Consider the following 23,448-nt stretch of genomic DNA (forward strand, 5'->3'; position numbering starts at 1 on the left):
AGATACCCATGAGTCTCGATATTTACATATTTTATTCAGCTTGAAAGGACAAGGCAAGTATAATTTTGTTAAAATTTGTTAACTATGGCCCATCATACAGCTTCCAATATATTCAAGAGTTAGCAAGTCTCTAAATTTTGACACCTGGGTTACAATGGTAGGGAACTGTTTTCCACTGTCCAGTATGATAGTCACTAGCCACAAGTGGCTTTTGAGTGCTTGCAACATAAATAGTCTGAATGGAGATGGAAAATACACACGAAATTTCAGAAACCTAGTACCAAAAACTGTTTATTAACATGTTTTATATCAATTGTAGGTTAAAAATGATACTATTTTGTATACATTGAGCTAAACAACTGTTATTACTAAAATGAATTTAACCTGTTTCTTTTCACCTTTTAAATGTGAATACTAGAAAAATTTAAGTTATGCATGTTGTTTGCATTGTATTTCCCCCCCCCTCTGGGTTTTTGTGGTTTTTTTTTAAGATTTTATTGGGGAAGGGGAACAGGACTTTATTGGGGAACAGTGTGTACTTCCAGGACTTTTTTTTTTTTTCCCAAGTCAAGTTGTTGTCCTTTTCAATCTTAGTTGTGGAGGGTGCTGTTCAGCTTCAAGTTGTTGTCCTTTCAGTCTTAGTTGTGGAGGGCGCACCTCAGCTCCAGGTCCAGTTGCCGTTGCTAGTTGCAGGGGGCGCAGCCCACCATCCCTTGCGGGAGTCGAACTGGCAATCTTGTGGTTGAGAGGATGCACTCCAACCAACTGAGCGATCCGGGAGCTCTGCATTGTATTTTTATTAGACATTAATGAAATAGAGAAATTGTTCACATATAAATTTTGACATATGAATCCTAGTTTTGGTTTGGATTGCCCTTAGAAATTCTGAGACTCTGAGACTAGGATTAAAATGCAAGTTGTTTAATCTGGAGTTAACCTAGGAAATGTCAATAGGGGCATGGAGAAGTGATGCAGGGGAGAGAAGAGAGCAATCACAGGATGCATTATCAAGCAAGTTACTAGTGTGGGCAGCCAGCCTTAGCCCCACTGGGGAACTGTGGGAGATAGTGTCAAGTACTCTACAGATGTCCCAATGGAAAGGCAAGGGAGCTGGGCATTTATCCATTAACTGCAGTTAGTCATCGGTTGAGGGCTGCTCCTGGGGGACCTTAATTCCCAGTATGTTCACACAGGGGCAGAGTGGTTTCCAATAACCAGAAAAAATACTCAGGCAAAGAGTTGCCTTTGCTGGCAGTTGAAACTAAGTCTAATGGGCTCAAAAAAGGTAGGTGCCCAGGGGATATAGCTGGGCACACACAGTGTGTGCTGTAACACTCCAAGTGAAAATATAAAAATATATGCACTTTAATTGCATAATTATTTAACAAAACTTCAGAAAGCTAGCATATGACTCCACCTTGATAAGTAATAACACAGCATTTATATTATGACTCTAACTTGATCGTTAATAATACAGTTAACAATATAGCAACTACAATAGTCATATTTAAGTCAATAACCATTTGTCAGTATATACCAAAAAGGGGTGGTGGGGTTAAGGGAACAAAAGAAAACTACTTCCCTCAGTAAATTACAATCTTGTAGGAGAACTAAACTATCTAAATAGAGAAGGGGATCCAAGATGGCAGAATAGCTAAACACTGTGCTTGCCTCCTCCAGTCACCACAATAAAATTACAACTAAATCATACAATAATCAACCTGGAAAACCATCTGTAGACTAGCTGGACAAAAGTCCTATAACTAAGGATATAAAGAAGAAGACACAACAAGACTGGTAGAAGGGGTGGAGATACAAAATGGCCAGCCCCACACCTGTGTGTCATGGTTAACAACAGGGAGGGATATGTTGGCCACAAAGGTCACTCCCAGAGGAGCAAGGGTCCCCAGCCTCACACCAGGCTCCCCAGCCCAGAGTATCAGTGCCAGGAAGAGGAGCCCCCACAACATGTGGCTGTGAAAGACAGTGAAAATTCCTACTGCCAAGATGAGATGGAAGGCTGCAGAAAACCCAGACATCCTCTTAAAGGGCCCACACACAGATTCCCTTGTTTACAGGTACTACCCTGGGCTCCAGCAGAGGGATGGTGACTGAGGAGGCATCAGAGACATACAAGAAAAGACTGAGTTGTGTGGCATCAGGGCAAGAACTAGAGGGACAGTCACCATTTTCCCTGTGCAGAATCCTCCTGCACAGCCAGCAGTTGGGTGCCATCTTTGCTGTGTTGAACCCTCCCCGACATGGCAAAATTTGATCTGCGTTAACCTGGTGACCTCTGCTGGCTTCACTCTGATGACTCCCTGGGACATCGCCCCATCCAGCCCGCACAATGCTAGAGGCACTTTGGCTGCCAGCAGCCAGCCCTGCTCACAATGTACTCTTTACTGGATAACTCTCAGGAGTCTTCGGGTCCCAGGTGGGTTGTGGCTGGCCTTGGTATGTGTACTCTATACCTTTTGCTGAGCAGCTCCAGGCTCAGCCCTGACACCAAACCAGACTCGACAGTAACCTGGTGAACACCACTCATCATATCCTGATGACTCCCTGAGACCCCAACTTACCTAGCTCATGTACTGCAAGAGGCTCTATCAGCAGCTGAGCCTTATGGGAGCTGGTAAGCGGCAGCAGGCTTCAGCATGCCCTGAGCTTTTTGAAGAGCTAGCCCCGGCCTGGTACTGGTGGCAGCCATCTTTGCTTCACAGCATGGCCTCCCACACATGTCTCCAGGTCCAGCACAGGAAGTGACCAGCCATTAATCACTTTGTAGCTCCTACCAGGTAGTCCCCAGCCAGTCACAGGCATTGGCTGACCTGAAATTGCACCGGAGCCCCTCCCAAGAGACCTCAGAATCAACATACTCAGAGGTGGGCTCTGAAGCCAATTAACCCCACAAGTGGCACACCCAAAGGGCAGTCACAGGAGACAACAGAGCCTGATGGGGCAAATCCCACTCCATGGGTTAAGCCCCCCATAAGGAGCTTGTAAGCTGTAGACATAGCCAAATGCCACAGACAATCACCCTGAGAGTCAGTTCACCCACAGACATTCCAATAGCAATTAAGGCTCAACAATAACAGGAAGACACACACAACCCACAAAAGGGACACTCCTGGAGCATGTGGTACAGGTGACCAGGAAGACTGCACCACTTGGCCCCACAGAGCACTTACTACATAAGATCACCCAGCCAAGACTGGGAAATGTAGCAGATCTACCTAATACATAGAAACAAACACAGAGAAGCAGCCAAACTGAGGATATAAAAAAATATGTCTTAAATGAAAGCACAGAAGAAAACTCCAGAAAAAGAACTAAACAAAATGGAGGCAAACGACCAGAAACAGAGATCAAAACAAGGATGTTCAAGGAACTTAGAGAGAGAACTTCAACAAAGAGATAGCAAGCATAAAAAAGGACATAGAAACCATAAAAAAAGAACGAATCAGAAATAAAAAATATAATAACTGAAATGAAGAATGCACTAGAAAGAATCACCAGAAGACTAGATGAAGCAAACAATCAAATAAGCAATTTGAAAGACAAGTTAGCAGAAAACTCCCAATCCGAACCCTCCCCCCAAAAAAGAAAAGAAAAATGAGGATAATTTAAGAGACCTCTTGGACAACATCAAACGTAACAACATTCGTGACAAAAGGAGAAGAGAGGGAGCAAAGGATTGAGGATCTACTTGGAGAAATAATGAGTGAAAACTTCCCTAACCTGAAGAAGGAAATAGACGTACAAGTCCAGAAAGCACAGAGAGTCCCAAACAAGATGAACCCAAACAGGCCCACACTAAGCCACATTATAATTAAAATGGCAAAGGTTAAAGACAAAGAGAGAATCCTAAAGCAGCAAGAGAAAAGCAACTAGTTACCTACTAGGGAGCTCCCATAAGATTGTCAGCTGATTTCTCAACAGAAACTATGCAGGTCAAAAGAAGTTGGCTTGAAATATTCAAAGTGATGAAAAGCAAGGATCTACAACCAAAACTACTCTACCCAGCAAGGGTATCATTTAAAAATGGAAGAGAGATAAAGAGCTTCCCAGACAAGAAAGGATTTAAAAAGTTCATCACCACCAAACCACTATTATAAGAAATGTTTAAGGTACTTCTTTAAGAAGAAGTGGGCCAGAGGAGAACATAAATACAAATAATAAAATGGCAATAACTATGTATCTATCAATAATCAGTTTAAATGTAAATGGATTAAATGTTCCAATTAAAAGACACAGGGTAGTTAACTGGATAAGAAAACAAGACCCATATATATGCTATATACAAGAGACCCACTTCAGATTGAAAGACACACATAGACTAAAAGTAAAGGGATGGAAAATATATTTCATGCAAAAGGAAACAAACAAACAAAAATCTGAAGTAGCAATACTTATATTACACAAAATAGATTTTAAAACAAAGGCTACAATAAGAGACAAAGAGGGACATTACATAATGATAAAGAGATCAATCCAATAAGAGGACATAACCCTTGTAAATACTTAGGCACCCAACATAAATATATAAAGCAAATATTGATCACCTACTTATATAAAGCAAAACTGACCAACATAAAAGGAGACATCGACAGTAATACAATCAGAATAGGGGAACTTAACATCCCATTGACACCATTGGGTAGATCTTCCAGACAGAAAATCAACAAGGAAACAATGGCCTTAAATGACACACTACACCAGATGGATTAAATTGATATTTTTGGAGCATTTCATCCCAAAGCAGAAGAATATACATCCTTTTCAAGTACACATGTAACATTTTCCAAGACAGACCACATTTTAGGCCACAAAAAAGTGTCAAATTTAAGATTGACACTACTTCACTGATCACAATGGTATGTAAGTAAAAATCAATTTCAAGAAAAAAACCTGAAAAAACACACCAACACTTGGAGATGAAATAACATGTTACTAAATAATAAATGGGTCAACAATGAGATCAAGGAAGAAATCAAGACATGTTGAGACAAATTAAAATGAAAACATAACGACTCAAAATCTGTGGGACACAGTAAAAGCAGTGCTAAGAGAGAAATTCATAGCAATACAGGTCTACCTCAAGAAATAAGACAAATCTCAAATAAACAATCTAACCTTATACTTACAGGGACTAGAAAAAACACAGTAAACAAAGCCCAAAGTGAGTAGAAGAAAGGAAATAATAAAGATCAGAGAGGGAATAAATGAAATAGAAGCTAAAAAGAACAATACAAAAGATCAATGAAACCAAGAGCTGGTTCTCTGAAAAGATAAAATTGATAAACTTTTAACTAGACTCATCAGGAGAAAAGAGAGAGGATCCAAAAAAATAAAATCAGAAATGAAAGAAAAGTGGCAACAGACATCACACACAGTAATACAAAGGATTGTAAGAAAATATTACAAATGATTATATGCCAACAAATTGGACAAATCTGGAAGAAATGAATAAATTCCTAGAAACATACAATCTTCCAAGACTGAATCAAGAAGGAACTGAAAATCTGAACCAACCAATTACTACTAAAATCAAATCAGTAATCAAAAAACTCCCAACAAGTGAAAGTTCTGGACCAGATAGTTTCACAGGTGAATTTACCAAACACTCAAAGAATTAACACCTATCCTTCTCAAATGTTCCAAAAAATTCAAGAGCTCCCAAGCTCATTTACAAGGCCACCATTACCCTGATTCCAAAACCAGACAAAGACATTTCAAAAAAAATAAAATTATAGGCCGATATCGCTGATGAACATAGCTGTAAAAATCCTCAAAAAATATTAGCAAACCGAATTCAGCAATACATTTAAAAGATGATACTCCATGATCAAGTGGGACTTATTCCTGGGATGCAGGGTTGGTTCAGTATTCACAAATCAATTAACATGATACACTACATAAATAAAATGAAAGATAAAAACCATAGGATCATACCAATAGTGCAGGAAAAGTGTCTGACAAAATCCAGCACCCATTAATGATAAAAACACTCAGCAAAGTGAGAATAGAGGGAACATACTTCAACATAATAAAGGCCATATATGACAAACACACAGCTATCATCTACTCAATGTGGAAAAGCTAAAAGCATTTTCCTTAAGATCAGGAACAAGACAAGAATGTTTGCTTTCATCACTTTTATTCAACATAGTATTGGACGTCCTAGCCAGAGCAATCAGACAAGAAAAATAAAAGGTGTCCAAATTGGAAAGGAAGAAGTAAAACTGTCATTATTTGCAGATGACATGATACCATATAGAGACAATCTTAAAGAGTCCACCAAAAAAAACTATTAGAACTGATAATGAAATCAGGAAAGTAGCAGGATACAAAAATTAATATTCAACAATCATTTTTAGACACTAGTAACAAACTGTCAGAAAGAGAAATTAAGAAAACAATCACTTTTACAACTGCATTAAAAAAAATACCTAGGAATAAATTTAACCATGGAAGTAAAACACCTGTACTCAAAAAACTATAGACACTAAAGAAAGAAACGGAAAAAAGTACAAATAAATAAAAGCATATACCATGCTCACAGGTAGGAAGAATTAACATCATTAAAATGTCCATACAACCTGAAGCAATCTATAGATTCAATGCAACATATATCAAAATAGCAATGGCAGTTTCCACAGAACTTGAACAAATAATCTTAACATTTATATGGAATGACAAAAGACCCCAAATACTACAGCAATCTTGAGAAAGAAGAACAAAATTGGATGTACTACACTACCTGATATCAAACTATATTACAAGGCTATAGTAATCAAAAACGACATGGTGCTGGCATAAAAACAGACATAGATCAATGGACCAGAATAGAGAGCCCAGAAATAAACTCATGCCTACATGGTCATTTAGTCTACAACAAAGGAGGCAAAAATATACAATGAGGTAATCAATAAATGGTGTTGGGAAAACTGGACAGACACATGCAAAAAAACCGAAACTAGATCAACTTCTTACACTATATCCAAAAATAATCTCGAAATGGATTAAGGACATAAATGTAAGATCTGAAATCGTAAAACTCCTAGAAGAAAATATAGGCAATAAACTCTCTGACATTCCTCTCAATAACATTTTTTCTGATCTATCTCCTTGGGTAAGGAAAACAAAACAAAAAAATAAACAAATGGGACGACATCAAACTAAAAAGATTTGAACAGCAAAGGAAACCATCAACAAAATAAGAAGACATCCTACTGAATGGCAGAAGATATTAACCAATGACATATTTGATAAGGGGTTAATATCCAAAATTGATAAAGAATTCATACAACTTAACACCAAAAAAACAAAACAATCTAATTACAAAGTGGGCAGAGGACCTGAATTGACATTTCTTCAAAGAGGACATACAGGCCAACAGACATATGAAAAGATGCTCAATGTCACTAATCATCAGATAAATGCAAATTAAAACCACAATGAGATATTACTTCACACCTTTCAGAATGGCTATCATCAATAAATCAACAAAAAAGTGTTGAGAATGTGGCGAAAAGGGAGCCCTTCTGCACTATTGGTGGGATTGCAAATTGGTGCAGCCACTATGGAAAATAGTATGGATGTCCCTCAAAAAATTACAAACAGAACTACAATAGAAATTACAATGACACAGCAATTTCACTCCTGGCTATTTATCCAAAGAAATCCATAACACTAATTTCAAAAGATACTTACATCTTTATGTTCACTGCCGCGCTATTTACAATGGCCAAGATATGGAAGCAACCCATGTGCCCAACAATGGATGACTGGATAAAGAGGATGTGAGGATGTGGTACATATATATAACGGAATATTACTCAGCCACAAAAAGAATGAAATCTTACCATTTACAACAACATGGATGGACTTAGAAGATATTAGGATAAGTGAAGTAAGTCAGACTGAGAAAGACAAATACCATATGACCTCACATATACGTGGAATCTAAAGAACAAGGTAAATGAGCAAACAAAACAGAAGCAGACTCATAGATACAAAGAACAAACTGATGGTTTCCAGAGGGCTGAGGGGTTGGGGAAATGGGTGAGAAAGGTGAAGGGATTAAGAAATAGAAATTGGAAGTTACAAAATAGTCAGAGGGATGTAAAGTACAGCATCGGGGATAGTCAATAACGTTGCAACAGCAACGTACAGTGCTACGTGGGTACTAGACTAATTGGGGGGATCACTGTATAAATCATATAAATGTCTAACCGCATGCTGTGCACTTGTGCTCCTGAAACTAATATAAAATAGTATTAAATGTCAACTGTAACTAAAATAAATAAATAATAAAAATATCTGAATAGGAAATTGCAAAGAAGATTACATTTAGCTCGCAACAGCTATTCAAAGTGTTTGGAGTACAAAGTGAAGATAAAATACCCATCACATTTAAAGATAGATACTAATTAATATTTAAAAAAGCAACTCTGAAAAGAAGTGTTTAAGACTATATTGGACTCTAAAAAGGGAGTCTGTACGAGAATATTTTTCTGTATGATACAGTGCAGGCATAGTGACATTATTGCTATTAAATCTATGTAAAGCTCAAGTGAGGGTTTCTTTACGTGTACTAAACTCAAGCTATTTTTGTCAGCTCTGTAAACCCAGATACGACTAGATAAAAGCTGAGGGTTAATTCATTTGCTGGCACAAAATGAACTTCAACCATAACGGTTCTGTTCAGAACGGTAAATCTGAACAGACATCATCAAAGTTCTAAACAACTAACTCCCTATCTCATGCCTCAACATGGTTTAAAATAAAACTCTAGCTTTCCCTTGTCTTGCTGAGCCATTCAGAAGTACAGTGTGAAGGTAAACTATCATGAGCTAGATTTTTTCAAATGGCGATTTCCAAAACATCAAAGGGTAGTGGAAACAGTCTAGGATAAGGAAAATGGAGAGAAAATGCTGATGATAAACACTTGGGTAAAGGTAGAGGACAAGAAACAGGGAGAGAGGCTGAGGTCCTCAATCCCACCGCAAAAAGTATTAATTTGAGGAAGAAAGAAGTAGATCTTTCTCCTATTGAATATCTTTTATGTGACAGATTCTGTGCTAGCTTCTGAGTACATAAAAAGCTAACAGCTATTGCTTTGGGATATTTTATTCTTGTCACATCCACACTACATCTCCTTATCAGATCTGTTTTGGGGGAAGATTATAAATCCTGCCCCATCAACATCAAGCTTTGCTGTGGGATCTGACTTGGCCAGTGAAATGTGAGTGGAAGTGACACATGCTGCTTCTGAGCAGAAGACGTAAGAGCCATCACATAGTCCCACCATGTCTTCTCCCTCTCCCATGAGGCCTGCAACATTCCAGACAGGGTTGCTTCTCCAGCCTGGATCACCAGGGTAAAGGAAACATGAAGTCCATCTACCATTCACATTTTCATAAGTGAGAAATAACCATCTGTTGTGGAAAGCCGCTGAGGTATTGCTACTGCAGCATAACCTACGCAAACGTCCTGATACAATGGCTCACCATCAATAGTAGAAATGCTGAAAGATGGAGAAAGCTGACATCTAACAGAAAAAAAGCCAATGGAATTAGTGAGAAGAGCACTAAAGGCATTTACAAAAACATTCAGAAGGGAAATCAAATTGGAAAGATTAAGGACAAAGTGGATGGTTTATCAAATTGAAGTCCGTGTGATGGTCAAGTGATGGAAGAGGTAGCATGGTACTGAGAGAGGACAGCAAGGCCCAGGATCACGCGTCCCAACAGATGGTGAGTGATTTGGAGAGAGTAATATCTGTAATCAGGTATGTGATTTACCTGGATAATTTAGATCCAGACCAATGTAAAACCTACAGCCCTAAAAGGTGCAATTAGGATTTATATTGGATTGGAATCCCCTAAGACCACAATTCTCAAAATGGGTAAGTGCAGGACTTGGGGGTAACTTAATGGTTTGTCTAGGACACATACAACCACAAAATAAACTTAAAGCATCTCTCTGGACTATCAACTTATTGAGGTTGGAGGGGAGCAAATAGGGGAGAAACCATTATTTTCTAACAACTAAGCCACCTGTCACATATGACATGGAAACAAATACTGCATAGAGATGAAACACAGAACTTCATAGCTGTCTCATGCTTTCAGACGGCTGCTTTAGGGCGCTGCTCGACCACTGTTACTGGTTCTTCCCTGAAAAAGCGTGAAAGGCACTGAGTTAAGGCAGGGCTCACTTGTCACCCAAAAGGATGCTTTCCCCTCAGAAAGTAACACAAAGCCAACCATAGTATGGTTATAAGTCACCACAATTGTCCAGAGTATCTGGAAACAGGAAAAAAAATAGTGGGGGTAGTGTATTCTTTTCCTAAATATTTAAGGAATAAAGCATGTCATATTAAGCCCACAATTAAGCCATTGCTTTTTCTTTCAGAACAAGGAAGAGAATGAAATAATTCAGGCTCCAGTCCATATACTGCATTCATCTAGCCCCAGGGAATAATAAACATTTTATAAAAATGAAATAAGAATCCCAGAAGAGATTTTGTAGATATTGTAAGAGTGGAAGAAAGTTCAAATTATACAATAATAGCTCAAGTAGATGAGTTCATTTTAAGCAGATAAACAGTCGATTTAAATAACTTTCTTCTTTCCAATAATTAAAATTCTTAATTTTCCCCATGAGCATTAAGGTTCATAAATCATGGTAACAACCATGTTAAATTTTATCTAAAATCTGCCTGAATCAAAAAGGTAAAAGACTCTTGAGAGAAATTTTTACCTAGAGTATGCCACAGAGTAGTTCTTCTGCACAAAACCTATTGCATAATAAAGTTTTCGTAACATCATTGTTTTACATGAATCAGAAAGATGTTTTAAGTTTGAAGTAAATTTGTATAGCACTGCTCCAGTTTCACGTGAATCTGACATTTATTCCAATTTCCCCTGAAAATTACTGTCAGTAATGCAGCCTTGAATTATGTATGTGTGTGTGTGCAGAAAAGAGACTCAAAATTTTGCAACCTTAAGGCTACATGCATGTATTTTCCCTTCATTATGTCATTCTCTGTAAGATAAAATTATTATTCTGACTCCTGGTAACACTCTTCTCAGGGCTTAGAGCCATTCGAGAGTGACTCTATTATAATTAAGTTGTCTGAATCCCAACTCATACTCCTCTTTGGACAAGGTCCAAGAAGGATTTGCTACCTACAAAATTCCTTGCCCTGGTATATAGTATAATAGCGTGGCTCTCGTGATAGTCAAAGGTTTCTCATTTACTTTTTCAACTGAATCATTAGTGTTAGGAACTGCTGCATCTTCAGCCCAGACAGTGACCCAGGCCTGACTTGCTTCCCACAGAGCCCAGGACGTAGGGCTGGTTTTGCTTCCTCATTAAAACTACTCCCACCCATTCCCTCCCTTGGGTGTCACACCTCCCCAGTTCCCTGTGTCCTGGCTGTCCTGGAAAACAAGCCAAGGTCATTTTGGCTTTCATAATGGAGATATCAAAAATTAACAGGAATGCAAAAAAGTATACATGGTTTTAAAACCTTACAAAGGTCTGAGAATCACTGCCTCTAGTCAAAAAATCCCTTTATTCCCTTGCTGAGTAGTATATGAAAGCTATTACTTTCTTCCCTTATTCCTGTGAGGACTGTTCATGATATCCCCCCACAGAAAGATTTGACTAAAATTTAAAATCTAATAGCTGGAGAAAGTATGCAGCAGGTACAGCATCATCGAAAGTTTCAGATATTTTTGTTAATCAGTACAAACAAATCATATCCCAAACCTAATTAAATGTGTTTCCAAATCGTTTTACACCAGATTGGTCCTCAGTAACACCAATTTCTTAATTATTATTATTGTTATTATTATTATTATTATTATTAGAGAGAGAATCTTGGGGTGGTGGAGGTGGGAAAAGAAGGGGGTCGGTTCCCATACATGCTGGGCTCCTGGACACCTCTCACTTGTGTCCTTCTTCAGGACCTAGGACAGCTCACAGACACAACTTTGGTTTTCAGACTTCTAAAGACTGAATTTAGGTGGTATCAAAGGACCAGCTACAAATGCTACCTCATCAAAGGTTCCTACTGTACACTGGTAAGAGCATAGAAGAGCAGAAGAGTTAGAGATTTCCTCCAAGGTGAGCCAATCACTATCCTGGTGAAAAGAGTTACCACACACTGACACACAGACAAGTGTCTCCAAGTCCTAAAGCTATGGCAAACAGTCTCTAGCATTGGGCTTAAAAATAGGGCTGCCTTAAACTGTAGTGATTGATATTTGAAGATTAATGAGCCAAGTTGTTTATTGTTTAGGAACACTAAATTCTGAAGCATTAAAAATATGCTAATATAGTAAAGACTTTGTGTCCAGGACTTCAGGAGCCCATAAAGGAGGTCCAGTCCTGTGAGTTCACCTTTAACTCACTTATGTGTACTTCTGCCCCGAAGAAAGAAGCCATAGTCGAGGCATCAATTTAACTGAATTGTAGACACCATGCATAAAATAAACTAGTAATTTCTGAAAAACTACCTTCAGGGCAGCAACCACTGCAAATTCATGGGCTCCAGGCTCACACTACCATGGGCGTGACACTCCTGGACAGGGGCTTATGTCACTGCAGCCCTGCCTGGACTTGCAAAACCAAATCCAGTGGATTTTATTCACAAGGTTATGCAGGGCTAGCAAAAAAACACCTTATGCCATTAAGTATTTAATACCTATTAAATAAGAAATGGGTTGTTGAATTTGTTGAATTGACTTGTTAAAATATGGCAAATGAAGTACTGATTTATTTTTATAAGTAACCTTTTGTTATGAAAAGAAAAAGATAGACAGGAGCCAGAAAACAACTTACCCAATTTAGAAATTTTTTTCATTAAACTGCCTCTCTCCCTTAGAAACTGAGTTGACTTTTAGAAAGGGGTCCAGGTAGAAAGGCAACAGTATTCACAGAGACATGCCCCTTGGATCTGAGGAGATATAACCTCACAAAGTCCTGTCATCGCATCTGTGATCGTGAGCCTACAGAAGTTCCCTTAGTTACATTATCATTTTTGGCCTTTACTGATATTTTTCTCTTGAAAAGGCTAAGTATCGTATCCCCTTAAAACTAGCTCAATTTCTCAGAGTTCAGACAGGTTAACTCAATATTGAAAGCAATGTTAATGTTTTCTTATTTTTGAAGCTTAGAAGAAAATTAAATTATCAAGGGGATGAGATTTAATGAGGCTAGAATCCGCACCTTGATTAACAGATGACTCACATGGCATAATACCGACTCCACTTACGATCAGAGACAACCTTAGGCTGCTCAACACCACAGGCACTCTTGGTTTACCAAGAAACAGAGCTCTCCCTGTAACAAGTTCAGGTGCCATTAAATTGGAGGACAGATTTTCAAAGGAAAAGCAGCAGAGTCTCTCAAATTTACATTTTTGTTTCCTTGCTTTGAGCTCTTTATAATAACAGGAGCTATCATTAAGAACCTTGCACTGATTTCACAGAACAATTTCTCTGTTTTAAAGGTTTTCTTTTGGCAGATATTAAGGCAAAAGATTTAATATAGACAGGAAATCAGACTGGCTTTTGAAATCAAATTCCTGGGCTGACAGCAGCAGGGGGTGGTGCACGGGAAGAAAGTGGATATCAAAGAGAACATCTCGGTTTCCACAATTTTACCCAATTCCCAGTTATACCAATCATCATTTCCAAGAGTACTTATGATGTGAAAACCAAATCAAATATACTTTCTATCCTTCAACAAAACAAACTTAGAAAGCTGGTTAGTAACTGTATGTGCAATTTTCCCATATATTTCCCTTAAGCCAACTAACTTGAGTTTATACAGAGCTCGATTCTGGTCTTTTGGAAAAGCTAACCCATTATGTGTGCAAGAGCTGGAACTGCCTAGGTAGAATTATTAAATTCACTACACCGTGCAGGCTGCATTCAACTTGAAGATAGGCTTTAATGTGTTAGGCAGCTGAGTTTGTGACCCTTAAAAAGCCATTCCAACTTATTTCTGTGTGTGTGTGCGTGTGCATGTGAGTGTTTGTGCGCAGAGAGACATGATTTATAAGGTGCATTGGGGCACCTTAGATATTACATAAATATCTTTTCAACCTCTGCCCTAATACTTAGAGCACAGTATAGTGTGTGTGGGTCCTGATCCAGAAATTAGGGGACATGCCATAGGAGCCCCACCCAACAAGGACTCTCCCTGAGGCTTGTTGTTCAGTGTCCCTTTCTGTGCAAATGGATGCCAGCTCTACCCACTATGTCCTGTCATAGCCAAATTGGAGAGGATGTAACAGTGTTCTTCTGAGAAGAACTGCCATGTCAAGTTACGGACATATATTACTGAGCAAGAAGGAAGTACCTTGTGTCTCATTTCTCCAGACATCATATAATATCCAGAATGTTTCTGAAGCTGCCATTTGTGATGTCTGTATGAGTTTGCTAAGGCTGACATAACAAAATACCAGAGACTTTGTGGCTGAAACAACAGAAATTTATTTCCTCATAGTTCCTTCCAGAGGCTAGAAATCCAAGACAAGGTGTTGGCAAGGTTTGGTTTCTCCTGAGGCCTCTCTCCTCAGCTTGCAACAGTCTCTTTCTCACTGTGTCCTCACATGGCCTTATTCTGTTTGCCTTCATCGCCGGTGTCTCTTCTGCTTCTTAGGACATCAGTCGTGTTGGAGTAGAACCCACCCATATGACCTCATTTGACGTTAATCACCTCTTTAATGGCCCTGTTTCCAAATACAGTCACATTCTGAGGTGGACTGGGGGATAGGACTTCAGCATATAAATTTAGGAGGGACACAATTCCGTCATGGCAATGTCCTCAAAGTAAGCCTTTCATATAGCAAGATAATAACAGTCTAACATTTACTGAGTGGTCCTTTTGCTGCAGACACTGTCCAAAGTGTCACAGCTCTATTAACCCACAATCTTCACAATAACTCTATGAGGTTGGCACATTCTTACAAATGAGAAAACTGAGGCACAGAGGCTGAGAAACTCGCCCAAAGGTCACACATCTAGTAGACAGCAAGCCAGGACTGGAGCCCAGGCAGTCCAGGTTATTTAAACCCCATGATCTGTCCCAAGAGCTCATGTTTGACCATTGTCCTCTATGTCCCAGGCTGCAAAGACATGGATGCCAGCTGATGATGCATAAGGCTGCCCAAGAAGAATCAACCGGTGAACAAGGAGAATGATTTAACTAAAGGCAGCGTTATCTGTACTCGCATGATGCAGTGCTAATCTGCAAATAAAAAGGGGAACAGTTCACTTGTTTTTCTCAAAAGCTCACGATTCCACAGAATATATTCCATATGACTCAGAGCAGAGTGGTTAAGTTGGTAGTTTCTGGGATTGCACTGCCAGGCTTTAAAATCTGAGCTCTGCTCCTTCTAACTGTTAGTAAGTCACCTAACCTCTGGTTCCTCGTCTATAAAATGGAGATAACAGCACTCACTTGCTAGGACTTTCATGAAGGCTGGGAATAGAGTCCATGTAAATTATCAGCAGAGGACCAGGCACCAAGTATGCATTCAATAAATGTTGGGTGCCACTATTATTATTCTACCCGGTACTTTTTAAATGATAAACTGTACAAAGAGTAGGTGTTTAATAAATGCTTGACTGAACTAAGTCTGCTACATGTCATATTACAAAGGAATATCTTCATGAGGAATACAAAAAACCTCCCCAAAGAAGCACTTAGGAATTTTGAATGCTTCCTTGCTTTTTATTTATATACTTCTACGTGTCAAAACAGTTGTTTTCAGAAGTTGTTTTTTTTTTTGTCTCTTTAAATGTTGCAGAAATAACATATCCTAAGGTAGACAGGAATAAGCAGATATATAAGAACTGCCTAACAATGGATATGAGGAAAACCAAGCCAAAATAGTAAGTTACTATGGGGAAACAAGAAAGCAATGAATACCAATGGCTGAAAGAATAACCAAGATCGTTTCCAAAATAAAAGCTTTTGTGACATGTCCTTGGTTTTCTCAGACATACAGCAGAATTATAATTATGACTGCTAGGAGACGAGGTGAGACAGTGTACGAAACACTTTAAATATGCCAAAGGTTACTTGTGGGAAGTTTTAATAATAAAAATGCTTTATTGCTAATTTTACTTAAGCCAGTCAGGTGTGGCTTAGAAATTTGTAAATTTTTAAAGCTCCTTAGAAGATTCTTATTATCCAGGTTTAAAAACATATTCAAATAGATGTGCCATTAAGGAAACCATCATATTTAGTATATCAATATAAAATAATCTCAGGCTTGCATTCACTTGACTCTTTAGAGACACAAATCAAATGTGCGTCCTGATTCAGAAGTTTGCAGTGGGATCCAGCAATCAGTATTTTTTAAAGGCCTTCAGGTGGTTCTAATGGTTATTTAGGAACACCTACTCTGATTTTTCACTGTGTCTATCATTTAGTGGACACGTATTGTATTGACGGACACTCCACTATGTAGCTCTAGTATGAGATGGGCAAAAAGACCCTTAAAAATGGGTCTGGCTCCAGGTTTCAGCCAGTTTCCGTAAGATATTCCTAATAACACTTCATCGCTTCGATTGCTTCCCCAGTGCAAAATCAGCCATGGGGCCTACAGGGTGACTTATGAGAGAGAATCACATGCCAAGCAAGGGAGCCAACAATACTGATGCAAATCTGAGAATCAACTGCAGCTCATCTATGCAGATGTCCACAACATTTCCAACAGTCTCCCTAGGCTTGGATGAGAGACATGCCTAATTCTCTGCATCTCATTACCAGAACAGGGCAATCTGGATATCATTTAGAGAGGAGCATCCAAACTAGATAATAAATGCACTTCACAACGGGAAGTGGAAGATAGATGGAATAGGTCTCTAAATGAATGCTGAGGGATGAGATGCTAAATCTTTCCCAGTTGGCATGGTTACTTAATATAGTAAATTAAATACAGTTAAAGATAGGTAACTGAATAGGATAAATGAAAGGAAGCCTTCAGAGTAGTAACATAAAGAGCTTTCACTTGAAGTCACTTTTTAAATGGTTCCATAGGAAGTGGCATAGTGATACCTGGAACATCTGTAATTTACGAAAAATTTTATTTAGGTTTCAACTAAAGCTTTTTATTTATATAGGCCATAACTGAAGAGATATTCTTGTAGACAGAATGAAACAAGTGAGAATAAAGAGGATAAAAGATGGACAGGTTCTCCAATGAAATTTTTGGTGTCTTTCCCGCATCTGGCACCATGGACAGCGAGACCCCGTTACTCACATGAAGTGGCAGACTCATTTGCTCTTTGAAAGCCAGTGAGCAAAAGAGAGGAGGTTTAACGGATGTGTCATAAATGAAATATTTAAATAAAACTATAAAGAAATGCAGGGAAATTTGAAGCACAAGGGCCAATACACTCTTTTAACATCTACTGGTTTCCACTATCCCTCTCCCATAAAAGTCAATTGCATTGACAATCATGACGAGTTCAACTTACCGAAAAAGAACTCTAAATCAAGACTCTGGATATAAAACACACATTTTCCATAAGAATAATATTACAAAGGAGATTGACAGTTTTAATTAGGGGCTTAGTGGCCAAATTACAATCCCTTGCTTTTTTTGCCATACAGTGAACATAACTAAATATAAATCAGTAAAACTAACAATCTCAAAGCCAATCATCTAACCATTTCATGGGCATTTAGTATGCTATTTGAGCAGCTCTACAGAGCGAGTGCCTTTGCAGTAACAACAAGTAGACACCCACTGCGCCTGAGGAGTCTAGCTGGAAATGGGATTGTGGGAAGGTGTAGAAGTCATTTTTTCTAAGAATACCATTTGGGGTGAGAATATACACATGCGCTAATGCTCCGTGGTGAAACTAGGATATCAAAATGCATCATAGTGATGGAAGTACAGTACCAACATCTCAGGATTCTGTATCTTTTTTGTTTTACTATTTTTATTGCTTCAAAATGACAAAAGCTTTTGCACACCAGACCACAAGCTTGAAAAGGACAGGAACTATGAATTATTCATTATTTTGTTTCCAATGCCTTATGCTTGGTAGACACTCGATAGTTATGTGCTGAGTCATCCAAGAAATGATTTTGATAGAAACTTAGCCCCAGGAAACCTACACTTGGCCTTTAACCTGGTACCTTCAGTGAAGTGTCTTGCTCCCAGCTCAAGCCAGCCCCCCAGCTGTGTGCTGGAGCCCATCTCCTCCTGCCTACTCAAGGACACAAGTCAGCTGTTCTCCCCTTTCTCTGGTGACCCATCGCATTTTCCTTCCTACTAAATGAGTTCCATTAGTATACATATATTTTTGCAATCTTAAGACCCCACTCCCTCCCCCAGCTACAAGTCTTATTTATTTGATACCTTTTGAAGCAAAACTTGAAACTTGCTATTTTCCAAGCATCCTGATACTCTTCACCTTGCTCTATTTATTCTCTACTTATTTGATTTTTTCCCCCACAGCTCTCATTATTTTCTGGCATACAATATAACCTGCTTATTTACTGTGTTTTTTTTACTGTCTGCCCCCTGTTTTGGAATGTATGATCCATAGTGGCAGTAACCTTTGCCTGTCTGCTCCACTGAAGTTTCCCAAAAACCTAGATCCATTCCTATCATGCAGAAGACACTCAATAAATGCAAAGCAAATGGATGTCTAAATAGTTATATATCATTGTTCTAAACATGGTATCATCTATCAAATAACCTGAAAATGTCCTTGAAAGTTGGTAATAAAACATTTCAAATGTTGGAAAATAGCTGCACACTAAGGTGGTTTTCAATATTACAGAATCTTCACAGAAACTTATAGCTAGCTAGAACAAGGAGTATCTCTAGGTCAGGGGTGTCCAAACTTTTTTCAACGTTTTTCACCAAGGGCCATATGCAGTAAAATACACAAATAGCCGGGCCACTCACTCGAGGTGAAGTACGTATTGCCTCACCTGGTTCATTTAAGTAAACTAAATATATTTTTGGAATTTGCTGCATGCCAATAAAAAATGGATCGCGGGCCACAGTTGGCCCGTGGGCCACAGTCTGGACACCCCTGCTCTAGGTAAACTTTATTTCCAGAGATGCAGACATATACACATTCTCCCATAGGATATTGTATGATTGAGTTTAAACTTTAATGGAAATCCAGCATAAATTCAGACAGCAAAATTCACCATTCTCTCAGAAGTTTCTCAGAAGCAATTAGCTGTTGCTGTTATCAACTACATATATTAATGCTCTGTGGTAAAAATATTATCCTATCGGAGATCAGTGAGCTTGCTTCAAAACACAATCCTTTTTTAAAAAATCTGCAAATTGGTGAATATAATTAGGTTTCAATGACTGAAAAACATTCTTCTGAACAATTAAAATTAGTTATTATATTAAGTCAGTAAAAGTATGTAAAGCTCTTAGAAGATTGTAAATGCTGTAAGTGCCAGCAAACAGATATGAAGTAGCTGGGAACTAGGACAGGTTATAATCCAGGGAGGGGCCTGAGCCTTGCTCCAGTCTCTATAACCCATGGTAGAATCAAGTGCAGGCCATATCCCATTCTCTAAGGACTATTTTGCTGCCAAAATTTACAATGAAAGAGATAAATAAATGACAATGAAGAGGGGCTTTGATGGTGAATGAGTGAGGACGTACGTTATATCCAAGACAAAGGGTGAATACAGAGTGTGTGTGACACGGAGGAATATACTTACTAAGCATCAGAAGGTGCCAGAAGGCATGGAAGGTTTTTATTAAATTACTAAGACAGGATGTCTTCCTTTAAACATTTACACTCTAATGAGGACATATATACACATCTAAATAACTGTCATATCAGAAAACTGAGACAAGAGCTATTGAACAAACACGAATAATGTACTACTAGGGTATACAGAGAAAGAGATCCTGGCTGAGGGTACTGCACAGACAACAGTAGGAAATACCTCGTAGGTTGGCATTAAGGGAAGACATTCAAGGGCTTGAACAAATGATGTCAGTCAGGCCAGGGCAGCCCAATCATAAGGAAGCATTTGTGATGGGGGAAGTAGAAGAAAGGCTTGGAGCAAGTGGTTCCTTAATGACACCATCAGACACAGATGACCAACTAGTCACCCCACCAAGTGCCTTTCTGCCTAATTACACCAGAGCACCTGGATTCGGATCAGCCTTCTTAATGCGATACCTAAAGTAAAAAGCCACTTCACAACCGACAGGCCAAATACCATAAAGGCCAGTGTGATCACATCAGGGGACAGCTGAAGAAAGGTTTAATGCTCTGAATGTGAACCAAAAACAATTTGGAGCTACAAATAATTTCTGTCCTAACGAGCAAGGGACTGAAAAGAGACAAAAACCAACCAAGAACTTTCCAAGTCATCAAATACATATTGTTAAGAAGGTAATTTAGGGGAACTACTCCAGACAAAAGGTCAGGGTATTTCTGTGTTAAAATCTATGTGTGGAGTCAGATCTATTTTTTCCAGATGACAAAGGTTATGCGTAGAGAGGTTTTTGGCAAAGTGCAGACTGAGTGTACCACACCCCTCCATGCATCATGTCTTACTTGTTATGCTTCATTAAAGGAAGAGTTACCACCTGCCCCATTTCTGTGTTCCTTTCTTGACCTATAGACTATTAATTCTCTATTGGAGAGGTTTCACTTGAGGCATGACTTTCAGTAGGAGCTTCCCTTTCACACTCTTCATTGAAATGTCACCAGAATTATGTCCTCCTCATCTGCCATGTCCACTTAAGACCTTGGTGGGTCTTCATCCATCATCAAAACACTTTCCTCTCCCTTGTAGACAATAATATTAACGGAGCCATTTTAAAATAGAGCCGGGCTGCCATGCCAGAGGAACTGCCGTGCATATCTTATGTCTCAAACCTTTGGAATGTTAAAACAGGACAAAATAACCTTTGGACTGGGCCTAGGCAACCTTGTGTCTTGGAAAAGAGCTGTTTGCAAAACAACAGGAAAGCAGCTATTATGACACTGAACTGAAAATTAAAAACATTGCTCAGAATTAACACCACTGTGTTACGTTATCTGCACCCATAGAAATGCCTTCCTTCTATTGATGTAATCGTTCCCCTTCCCTTTGTCATAAATACCCATTGTCTTTGTCTCCTAATGGGGACGTCATTTGGGTTTCTGTCTGAATCAATGTTTCTAAAATAGCTATTCTTATTGATCTCAATAACTGCTTGGTGCCTCTCACTTTGAAAGGCCTTTTATTTTTTAGGTTAACACCCTCCATTTAACAGCTTTGTCCATTATATAAAGACCATGAAGATAAGCCTGATCTAATTTAAAGCATGAGTCTTGCTAACAGATCTACCAATGGGCAATAAATACACTGAACGTGAAGGCAATCAGATACTTCCTCCCGCACTTAATAACATACTGTTAATGAATGGCATGAACGTCATGACACTGAATTTCAATCACCACGACGATCTTAGAAAGACCTGCTATACCTGTCTTACCACAATTTAAATATTTTGTTTTGCTACCTTCCCTTCGCTCTGAACAAATGATTTCTCTTCTCCAATATGTGGCCTGGAATAATATCTATTTTAGATAAAAGTATTAAAAACAGACCACGTAGGAATATGCTCCATAAATAATAAAGCCATACTGTATACCAGAGCTACCCGGCATGAGTGAGCCCTCATCCTACTGTTGAGAAGTCCACTGTGGCCACAACGGAACACAGGTAATTAGAGCCAGCTCTACTACACCTCTCGTATGCAATTCCTGCTAAGATGGGGGGACCACATTTTAATTATTGAAGGGTAAATGCAAATAAACCATACATTTAAATTAATAACTGCCATCCTATTACATTCCAAAAAGCAGACTGCCCAATAAGTTACCAGACTATACAAATGCTAACTCTCTTAGGACACTGATAATGCTTATCATTTGTATACTTATTTGTATAGCAATGGGTCAACTTTATCCCATACACATGGATTTTTCATAACAATAGACCCTTATTATAACATAGCATTAAGTACCAACATTCAATAATTCAGTTATTCCCACAGATGCACAGCCAGAGTTAGTGAGGGAAGGCGGGGGAAACTCTCGGAAGTCATGGTGCCAGAAGCCAGGACAGAGACAACTCTTAGCAGGCAACAATTTGGCAAGGGGGAACCCCCAGCTGGTACTCCGAGTGGGTGGTGAGTCTTGGCCAGTGGACCTGGAGGAGGGTAAGCACAGGCTGATGGGGATCAGCCCACAGCCAGAGGGCAGAGACCACTCCTGACCGGTGCAACGTAGGAGATGAGGAGATGGCCCATGTGGTCAGAAGACAGGTTACATAAAGGGGACTGCACAAATAAACACATATATGAAAATGATGAAAGTCAGACTTTTCACTCTCAAAGGAAGTATACATATGGAAAAAGTATACATATGGAAAGAGGAAAGGCTCAGCTAATTCAGCTGCTTTGAAAGATCTTTCGATTTTTTTTTTTTTTTTTTTTGGTGGGTGGGGAGGGAAACAGGACTTTATTGGGGAACAGCGTGTACTTCCAGGACTTTTTTCCAAGTCAAGCTGTTGTCCTATCAGTCTTAGTTGTGGAGGGCGCAGCTCAACTCCAGGTCCAGTTGCCGTTGCTAGTTGCAGGGGGCACAGCCCACCATCCCTTGCAGGAGTCGAACCGGCAACCTTGTGGTTGAGAGCCCACGCTCCAACCAACTGAGCCATCTGGGAGCTCAGCAGCAGCTCAGCTCAAGGTGCTGTGTTCAATCTTAGTTGCAGGGGGCGCTGCCCACCATCCCTTGCGGGACTCGAGGAATCAAACCGGCAACCTTGTGGTTGAGAACCCACTGGCCCATGTGGGAATCGAACCAGCAGCCTTCGGAGTTAGGAGCAGGGAGCTCCAACCGCCTGAGCCACCGGGCCAGCCCCAGATCTTTTGATTTTTAAGGCCTTCTCTTTACTATACTTATCTGACCCCTAGGTACATAAGTACTCCTCATCTTTTCTCAGGACCCTATGGCTAGATTTCTAATCTAGGAAGAGCCTTATTAACTCATTAAGGTGTGAGCAGCACATATATTATCTCTTCCAGGGACATATATATTTTCCCAGGGCATCAGTTTCCAGGGTCAACAACTGTGGGAAGAAGGGAACTCTGCCACTGCCTCTAAAATGATGCCTGCTAAAGATAAGATAGATGTGAGGTATGCACATCACACATTCTCCCAAACTCACCACCTGAGGTTCTCACTCAGAAGGTGTGGTGACCTAACAGGAGGCTCTGTGGGTTGACAGGCTCTCCCCACTCTGGGCTAGGACGCTGGCATTTAGAGTTGGATCATTACCCCAGACAGACCCATGGGCTCACATTTAATCAAGGCAGTAGCTATTTCAGAGGAAGGTCTGAATGAAAGGTGAATACAC

The 23,448-nt window shown here is 39.4% G+C and overlaps 1 protein-coding gene across 1 annotated transcript in view; it reads right to left on the minus strand.

Moving 5' to 3' along the window:
- The window catches only part of AMPH (amphiphysin), a 222,052-nt gene that overhangs the window by 88,882 nt on the left and 109,722 nt on the right, over window positions 1-23,448 (minus strand). The gene's annotated exons all lie outside the window — the stretch shown is intronic.

The sequence above is a fragment of the Rhinolophus ferrumequinum genome, chromosome 20, assembly GCF_004115265.2.
Source record: "Rhinolophus ferrumequinum isolate MPI-CBG mRhiFer1 chromosome 20, mRhiFer1_v1.p, whole genome shotgun sequence".
NCBI classification, from domain to species: Eukaryota; Metazoa; Chordata; class Mammalia; order Chiroptera; family Rhinolophidae; genus Rhinolophus; species Rhinolophus ferrumequinum.